The following is a 9,527-nucleotide window of genomic DNA, read 5'->3' on the forward strand; positions in this document are numbered from 1 at the left end:
GTAACTATTAATATGGGGTGCCTGGGTGGTTCAGTCCATTGGGTGTCTGACTCTTGGTTTCGGCTCAGGTCACGATCTCAGGGTCATGAGATTGAGCCCCATGTAGGGCTCCATGCTCAGCACAGAGTTTCTTTCCCTCTGCCTCTCCCACTGCTTGCATGTGCTCTCTCTCTGAAATAAATAAAAATCTTTTTTTTAATTAAGTAATTATTAATAGGATTACCTTGGTGTGGCTTTCTTTATCTTTCTTGTGTTTTGGATTTATGGAGCCTGCATCTGTTGGTTTTCATCCAATTTGGAAAATTTCAGGACATTATTCTTAAAAAAAAAAAAAAAAGACTTTATTTATTTGACTTTTTATTTATTTGAGAGAGAGACAGAAAGACAGGGAACACAAGTAGGGGGAAAGGGAGAGGGAGAAATAGGTTCTCCCACCCCAATGGGGAGCTCGATATGGGGCTTGATCCCAGGACACTGGGATCACCATCCGAGCCGAAGGCAGATGCTTAATGACTGAGCCACCGAGGCATCTCTCAGGACATTATTCTTTAAAGTTTTTTTTCTGCCTCTTCTCTTTCTAGAACCTCAATGACATGTACAGTGAACTATTTTCTATTGTCCCACAAATCCCTGATGTTCTATTTTCCCTCCTCTTTTCATTCTTTCTCTGTATTTTCCTCTCTCATCTTTACTCTCTAATATCTACTCTGGTGTAAATTCCATCCGGTCTTTCTTTTTAAAACATCTTCTATTTTGCTCCTGATCCTCCGTGTTCCTGAGCACACAGAGCACATTTATAATAACTGTTCTATGTCTTTGTCTATTAATTCCATCATCTCTGTCACTTAGAGCTGTGATTCTGTGGATAGATTTTCCCTTCATTATGGGTAATATCTTCCTGCTTCTTTCCATGACTTTTGATTTTTTCTGAAAAAAATTACTGGGAAAATATATGTAACACAAAATTTGCCATTGTAATAATTTTCTATGCCTGTAGTACCATCACCACCATTCAAACTCCATACTTGCAAAGCTGAAACTATGTCCCCTATAAAAAATAAGCCGCCCCCATCCCTGGAAACCAGCACTCTACTTTCTGTCTCTATGAATTTGATTACTCTGGGGACCTCATATGAGTGGAATCATACAATATTTGTCCTGCTACAGGAGGATCTTTAACATCATATCTCTAAAGTCTATCCATATTGTAGCCTGAGACAGGGTTTTCCCCTTTCTGAGTCAAACCTACTGATTTTTAAAAAAATATTTTTATTTATTTATTTGAGAGAGAGAAGGAGCATGACCATGGGGTGGGCGGAGAGGGACAAGCAGACTCCCTGCGGAGCATGAAGCCTGATGTCAGGTTTGATCGCAGGACCCGGAGATCACAACCCAACCTGAAGTCAGGCACTTAATCCACTGAGCCATCCAGGCACCAATGGCCTACTGATTTTTAATTGAAGGTTAGACATTGTGACTTTTACATTGTCGGATCCCAAATGTCATTGAACTCCTCTAAAGAGTGTGGGATTTTCTGCTGACAAACAGCTTGAAAGGATCAAATGGATCCCTAGTAGCTTAGCTGTGTTCCGAAACAAAGTACAACAGCCTTTCAAAGAAGACAATATCTAGTCCCATGTATTAAAAGCTCTTTCCATGTTGGATCTCTTCCCAGCCCTGCATGAGTGCCAGTAATTATTCAGTCTACAAGTTCCAAATTGGATTTTTGGGTTAAAAAAAAAAAACAACCCACCAAACCTCGTTAGGTGCTCTAAGCAAAAGGCCAATTTGAAATACTGTATTGGTATCAGTGAAGACTCAAGAAACACGATCTAATGGACTCCTTCCTATTATAATAAATGATATTTATACTCCCAATATAATGTAGACTTCACTAGGATATTATTCCTCATATAGACATCAGGCTCGTACTGGTCTACCATATTCTAACTTATTGCTTGTAACCTGAGTAATTAGAAGAGTTATCCAGGTATTTAAAACCACTACCACTCCAGTCAATCATATGTCCTAAAAAGGACATCCAGGAGTGCTTGGGAGGCTCAGTCAGTTAAACATCCAACTCTTGATTTTAGCTCAGTCATGATCTCAGGGTCATGAGATCAAGGCACACATAGGGCTCTGCACTCCATGCTTGAGATTCTTTCCTTTCCCTCTCCCCTCCCCTCTGTTGCTCTCCCTGCTCACACATTCTCTAAATAAAATCTTAAAAAAAAAAAAAAAAGGACATCCAGAAGCTCATAAGACAAACGAAACACGGATTACTCTTAAAAACTTCCAGAAGGGACAATTGGTTCCCTTTTCATGCATGCCCCACACAATACATCTCCCACAAAGGAAACAAAACAACAAGAAAGGTGTTCAAACTTTTCTCTAACCTTCACAAAAGTCATCAAAGATGACACTTCTGTTCTGAAGGCCCAACAAACTAATCTAAATGCATTAGTTAAAGTGGTCATGGCAATCATAGCCTTTGACTTGCTCTTAGCCAGCCAAGGCAGGGGGGTGGTCCCTAATGCTATACAACCTTGTTACACAACCTAAGTGCTATAGGGCATATGGAACAGTCTGACTAAGGTAAAGAAAAAGGTCTTGACTCTCTAAAACAGAACCACTAGATTGTGCAACCATTGGTTTGGGGACATGTCACAAGCATCAATAGTTGTTTTGTTTGATTTATAGATCTTGTCCAGAGTTTTAAATGCTACTACAGTCATTGTCACATCAGGTGACCCCACAACTCATCCTACAGCAGAAAGGAAAACAGAGATTAACTTGGGTCAGCTATGGAGTAAGTGTAATACACGTGCTTCTGTTCTTAATCAACAACATCTTGACAAGAGTAAAATCTAGACATCATGAATTAATGTCCTGCAGCCTGACGTCATCTGTTCTTGGCCAAAAGAGAAACCAAGAGGGGAAAAAAAGCAGCCCCTGACATCTGGAATTGATCTAATATTCATAGTGAGATCTCAGTGTGATCATGAGCCTGTCTGAGGCTCGCAGCCAGGCCATTTTGTTCTGTTGGACATACGAAACTTCACAGACTATCAGCCTCAGGGGTTACTCTGAGACCAGGGTAAAATGAAACAAAATAAAGCTGCTTCATCATTTCATCTTAGAACAGATGCAAATAAGGTCACTGTGCCATCCACAAATCGCCCAATTGTAAGACTGTTCCCTGCTTTCTAATACCATTGGATGTGGAGCAAATCCCTGGCTTCCTTGGATTGGACCCTGTACCAAATCACCCCCCTAGTGCCTGAATCCCAAAATAGGTTCCTATGATGTGCATTCTCATTCTCTTTAGCCAGTATAAACCCCAACTCAGGCAATGACACATATTACACGTATATTCCTCCTAAGCTGACTGAAGGGCACTGAGAAATTGAATGTAGCCATGAGCACCAGGGCTGTGGGATGGACTTGGCCAAGGTTATGGCTGTGTCACTTACCTGCTGTGCTCCCTTGTCCTGCATACTATTGCCCCCCATGTCTCAGTTTCCCCATCTGTAAAACAGAAGCATTCCATTTCAAAGGGGGCTGGTATGAGGAGCAATGAAAAGAGGCCAAAAAATAACAAGATACCAAACAGTGACCATTACCATTCTTACTCCTTACTATCATAAGTCATCTCAACCACAAGTCAAGATTTGGGCTCCAGAAATGTACATCTTCCCAGGGGACCAAATTAATTCAGGCCCTGGAAGAGGACTGGCCAGGAACACCACTGTCTGCACTCAGCCCTACACACTGGCCGTGGTCCTTACTACTTCTTTCCTGGCATGAGTTGGGTAAGAGTGGGTCAGCAGGCAGCCTGGCCCAGGCAGTCGGCATAGGGCAGGCTGTGCTGACCACAGCCCTTAAGGGTATAGGCACAGCTCCTTGCCAGGCAGGGCCCCACGTGCCCACAGCTGCAACTGTGACTCCTTAGACCACCTAGGTGGGCCAGCCTAACCCAGGATAGGCTCACCTGCAAGGTGTAGGAGAGGTGTTACACAGATCTGTTTCCCCTCCATCTCCTGTAAAATTCAGCCAGCCTCCCTACCTTGCCCTTCACACTTACCATGGATGGAAGTCTTGCCATTAGCTTTAATGTCTCTATGATCAACTCCTTCTGGGATCTACAGATTATCCTCTAATTCTACAAGAGTGTAACTTTGTTTAAAGGAACAGTGGGGTAGACCTTATCTTCTACTAGAGGCTGAACCTTGTCTGTAACCCATCTTCCCTCGGTGGAAGAGGGGGTGGCACCAGATGTTTCCTTCCATCCCAGTCTGGTATCTTTTACCCCCAATCCAATTATGGATTGCAAGTTGCCCAGCACCCTTTAACACTTTTTTTATTCAGTTAAAAAAGGAATTAATTTATTTTTATGGTGGTAAAATATACATAAGGTTTACCATTTTAGTGATTTTTCCATGTACAGTTCTGTGCCATGAAATACATTCACACTGTTGTGAAACCCTCACCACCATCCATCTCCAGAACCTTCTCCACGATCTCTAACTGAAACTTCAGACCTATTAAGTCATATATTCCCATCCTCCTTCCTCCCCCTGCCCCTGGTAACCACCACCCTGCCTTCTGTCTCTATGAATTTGACTCTTCTGGGTACCTCATATAAGTGGAATCCAACAGTATTCGTTCTCTTGTGTCTGGCTTATTTAACTTAGCGTAGGGTTCTCAAGGTTCATCCATCTTGTATCATGTACCAAAATTGATTTCCTGTTTATGGCCTAATAATATTTTCTTGTACATATATACCGTATTTGTTCCTCCATTCATCTGTTGGTGGACATTTGGATTGTTTTCCACAATCATTGCCAATAATGCTGCTATGAACATGGGTGTCCAGATATCTGTTGGAGTGCCTGCCTTCAGTTCTTTCAGATATATACTCAAAAGTGGAATTTCTGGATCTTATGTTAATTTTATATTTAATATTCAGAGGAACCACAGTACTGTCTCCCACAGTGGCTGTAGTATCATATTCCCACCAGCAGGACACAGAAGTTTAAATGATTCCACATCCTTGGCAATGGTGTTATTTTGTTTTGTTCAATAATGGCCATTCTAACAAGTGTGAAAGGATATTTCATTGTGGTCTTGATTTGCATTCTCCTAATGATTAATGATGTTGAGCATCTTTTCGTAGGCTTATTGGCCATTTGTATATCTTCTTTGGAGAAGTGTCTACTCAAAATCTTTGGTTTTTAAATCAGGTCATTTGTATTTTTTTGTTGAGCTGTAGGAGTTCTTTATTTATTCTGGATACTAAACCTTTATCAAATATATGATTTAAAAATATTTTTTCTCATATTGTAGATTGTCCTTTCACTTTTTTTTCTTTTTCCTTTTTAAATTTTAGTTGATTTTTTTATTTTTTTATTTTTAGAGAGAGGGAGAGAGAGATGGGGAGAGACAAAGTTCCAAGCAGGCTTCCTGCTCAGCACAGAGCCCGAGGCGGGGCTCAATCCCACAACACTGAGATCATGACCTTAGCTAAAATCAAGAGTCAGATGCTTAACCAACTGAGCCACCCAGGCGCCCCTGTCCTTTCACTTTCATAACAATATCCTTTGATGCACAGACATTTTTAATTTTTATGGAGTCAAATTTATCTGTTTTTCTTTTATTGCTTGTGCTTTTGGCATTATATATAGGAATTCACTGCCAACTCCAAAGTCATAAAGATTTAACCCTATGTTTTCTCCTAAAAGTTTTATGGTTTCAGCTCTTATATTTTGAACATCGATTTAAAACTTAATTTGTAAATCTGTTAAGGCAAAAGAGAAGATGAAATATGCATTTACATAATTTTTTATGATTACAAATAGCTTTGTCAGTTCTCTGTTTCTCTCTCTGTTAGAAATTTCCATTTGAATTTAGTTGCTTTCAGCCCAAACAACACTCTTTAGTGTCTCTTAGCAATGATTCTCTAACTTTTTCAATTTTCTGGGAATATCTTTACTTTGTCTTCCTTCTTGAAAGATAGTTTTTAGGAGAGCCTAGTGGCTCAGTCAGTTGGATGTCCAGCTCATGATTTCAGCTTAGTTCATGATCTCAGGGTCATGAGATTGAGCCCCATATCAGGCTCCACCCTGGGCTTAAGATTCTCTCTCTCTCCCTCTACCCCTCCCCCAACTAGGTGCACTCTCACTCTAAAATAAACTTTTTTTTTTAAAGAAAGATAGTTTTTTCTTTTCCTGGGTATAGGAATCTTGTTGACATTTTTTTTCTTTTGGCATTTGAATATGTCATCTCCCTGCCTTCTGGTCTCCGATGAGAAATCGGAGAGAAATCTGATGAGAAATCATATCAGGGTTACTTTGTATGGGATGAGTCATTCTCTGACTATTTTCAAGGTTTTCTCTTGGTCATTCACATTTTTTTTTTTAAAGATTTATTTATTTATTTATTTGACAGAGAGAGATCACAAGTAGGCAGAGAGGCAGGCAGAGAGAGAGAGGAGGAAGCAGGCTCCCTGCTGAGCAGAGAGCCCGATGCGGGACTCGATCCCAGGACCCTGAGACCATGACCTGAGCCGAAGGCAGCGGCCTAACCCACTGAGCCACCCAGGCGCCCGGTCATTCACATTTTTATTGGTGTGCCTGGTTGTGAATATCTTTGTATTTATCTTTTTTAAAAAGGTTTTTATTTATTTATTTGAAAGAGAGTGAGAGAGAGAAAGAGAGAGAGAGCATGAGGGGGGAGATCGGAGGGAGAAGCGGACTCCCCACTGAGCAGGGAGCCCAGTGTGGGACTTGACCTGAGACCCCAGGATCATGACCTGAGCCAAAGGCAGTCACCCAACTAACTGAACCACCCAGGTACCCTCCTTGTATTTATATTATATGGAGTTCCTTGAGCTTCTTGGACATGTAAATTAATGCTTTCAAACAAATTAGGGACATTTTTAAAGTCATTATTTTTTCTGTTCCTTTCTCTTTCTCCTCTGCTCTGGCACTCCTGTTATAGGTATGTTGTTGTGCTTAAGCATAGCCCATACATCTTGGAGGCTCTGCTTATTTCTATCCATCTATTCTTTCTCTGTTCTTCAGTTGTATAATTTCTATTGCTCCCTCTACAAGTTTTCTGGTTCTTTCTCCTGCTAGTTCATATCAGCTATTGAGCCTCTCTAATCAAGTTTTCATTTTGCTCATCATACTTTCTTTTTTTTTAAGATTTATTTATTTATTTATTCTAGAGAGAGAGAACATGCATGAGCATGAGGAGGGGAAGAGGGAGAGAAAGAATCCTAAAGCAGACTCCACACTGAGCACAGAGCTGGATGCAGGGCTCAGTCCCAGTACCCCAAGATCATGATCTGAGCCAAAACCAAGAGTCGGCTGCTCAACTGACTGTACCACCCAGGCACCCCACTCATATTTTTTAATTCCAGAATTTCCCATTTGATTCATCTATGTATTTTCTGTTTTTTTTTTTACTATAATTCTCTATTTGAAAGACCATTTCTCCACCTTTCTTTACTACTTTGAGCTTCCTGGAAGTCTGTTCATTGTTTTTCAAAAATTTTGGATGTTTTCAGTAACTGGTTTTTCAAATATTTTTTTGTTCCTTTCTGAACTCTGCATTTCATGTTGTTCCAAAGTTCTCTGAGGTTTTGTTCATTTTTTTCATTCTTTTTTTCCTCCCTTTTCCTCAGCTTCCAAATTTCTCTCAATCTATCACTAAGATCATGAACTCTTTCTTCTACTAGTTCAAATATACTGTTTAGTTCAAATATACTTCTACTAGCTCAAATATACTGTTTCCATCTAAGTGAATTTTTTTTAAGAGAAAGAGCATGAGCAGTGGGGAGGGACACAGGAAGAGGGAGAGAACCCCCCCCTTTTTTAAAGGTTTTATTTATATTTGACAGATAGAGATCACAAGTAGACAGAGAGGCAGGCAGAAAGAGAGGAGGAAGCAGGCTCCCTGCCAAGCAGAAAGCCTGTTGTAGGGCTCGAACCCAGGACCCCGAGATCATGACCCGAGCTGAAGGCAGAGGCTTTAACCCACTGAGCCACCCAGGCACCCCAGGAGAAAAAATCTAGCAGGCTCCATGTCCGTGGACACCCTGGGATCATGATCTGAGCCAAAATCAGGAGACAGAGGCTTAACTAACTGAGCAATTTGCGTCAGTTAATTTCACTTACTGTATTTTCAACTCCAGAATCTCTATTTCATTCTTTGAAAATAATTTCTATTTTAGTCATTTCACAGTTTTTTGGAAGTCAGAACATTCTGTTGTATACCTTAAACTTATCAATTATATCAAGGGCCTGGATGGCTCAGTGGATTAAAGCCTCTGCCTTTGGCTTAGGTCATGATCTCAGGGTCCTGGGATCAAGGCCCGCATCGGGCTCTCTGCTCAGCCAGGAGCCTGCTTCCTCCTCTCTCTCTCTGCCTGCCTCTCTGCCTACCTGTGATCTCTGTCTGTCAAATAAATAAATAAAAATCTTTAAAAAAATTATCAATTATATCTCAATAAAACTGGGAAAAATCACTTAAAAAGAAATTATTGAAAACAAGAATTTTTTTGAAATTTCTCTCTTCACTGATATTTTTTATTTGATGCAACATTGTCATCATACCTTCCTTTATTTCCTTAATCATTAATTTTTTAATTCTGTGGACACTTTTTTTTTTTGACTGAACTAAGTGTCTTTATTGGGGAAAGCCAAGATTATAGTGGACTTCAGATATGGCATTGGGGTCCTTCTTCTTGCCAAAGGTGGGCACAACATTGACAAAGCACTAATCCACCATATAGCTCAGCCTGTCTTCATTTTCTCCTGTTTAGCTACCTTGGGAGTTTGCCCTCTTATTTTCCCAGCATCAGCTAGGGAACTATGGACTTTACCTCCAAGCCCGCAGCTGGCTACTGCCAGGGTGGTCAGAACCTCTACTCCACACTGACTTATAGTAGCCTCGTCCTTTAGGGGCATGCCTGCCAGAGGTATGATTTGATCTTCTGGAGCAATGCCCTTCAGTGAGGCTACATGAGCCTTGATCTGGATGACTGTCTCCTGGCTAGTCACCTTGAGGGTATGTAGCTCCTGAGCACTGACAAAGAGCTGCCTGTCAGGGACTGAGCTGTGGCCACCACAGCCCTATGAACATATCTACAGTGATAACTTTGAAGTCTTTTTCTGTTAAATCCAGCATCTTGTCACTCTCACAGGCAGTTTTTCTTGCCTTCTTTTCCTGCTGCATGGGTCGTACTCTCTTGTTTCCTTGGCTCATAATTTTTTTGTTGGAAGCTAGACATTCTAATCTATTGGAACAATACCAGATACAACTCCCCCTCCTCTGAGGCTTGTTCTTATCATTGCTTCTTTATTTTTTAGTTACTAGCTGGATTACTTTATAAAAGTGTAGTGTCTCTCCACTATACACCCAGTGTTAAGCTTCTTCCCTTGCTCCTCAGAAAGGTGCAGCTTCATGTGGGCCCACAATCACCCTGGGATGACGGTGGTCTAGAGAGAGAGTCTAGGTAGGGC

The 9,527-nt window shown here is 40.9% G+C and overlaps 1 pseudogene across 1 annotated transcript; it reads right to left on the reverse strand.

Moving 5' to 3' along the window:
- Positions 1-8,691: 8,691 nt before the first annotated feature.
- Positions 8,692-9,240, reverse strand: LOC309852187 (ubiquitin-like FUBI-ribosomal protein eS30 fusion protein pseudogene; annotated as a pseudogene). Its single transcript has 2 exons — positions 9,154-9,240; positions 8,692-9,101 (listed from the first exon to the last, which is right to left on the reverse strand). The product of its transcript is annotated as a ubiquitin-like FUBI-ribosomal protein eS30 fusion protein pseudogene (transcript).
- Between the last annotated feature and the right edge of the window lie 287 nt (positions 9,241-9,527).

Source organism: Mustela nivalis (genome assembly GCF_964662115.1).
Source record: "Mustela nivalis genome assembly, chromosome: 17".
Taxonomy (NCBI): Eukaryota; Metazoa; Chordata; class Mammalia; order Carnivora; family Mustelidae; genus Mustela; species Mustela nivalis.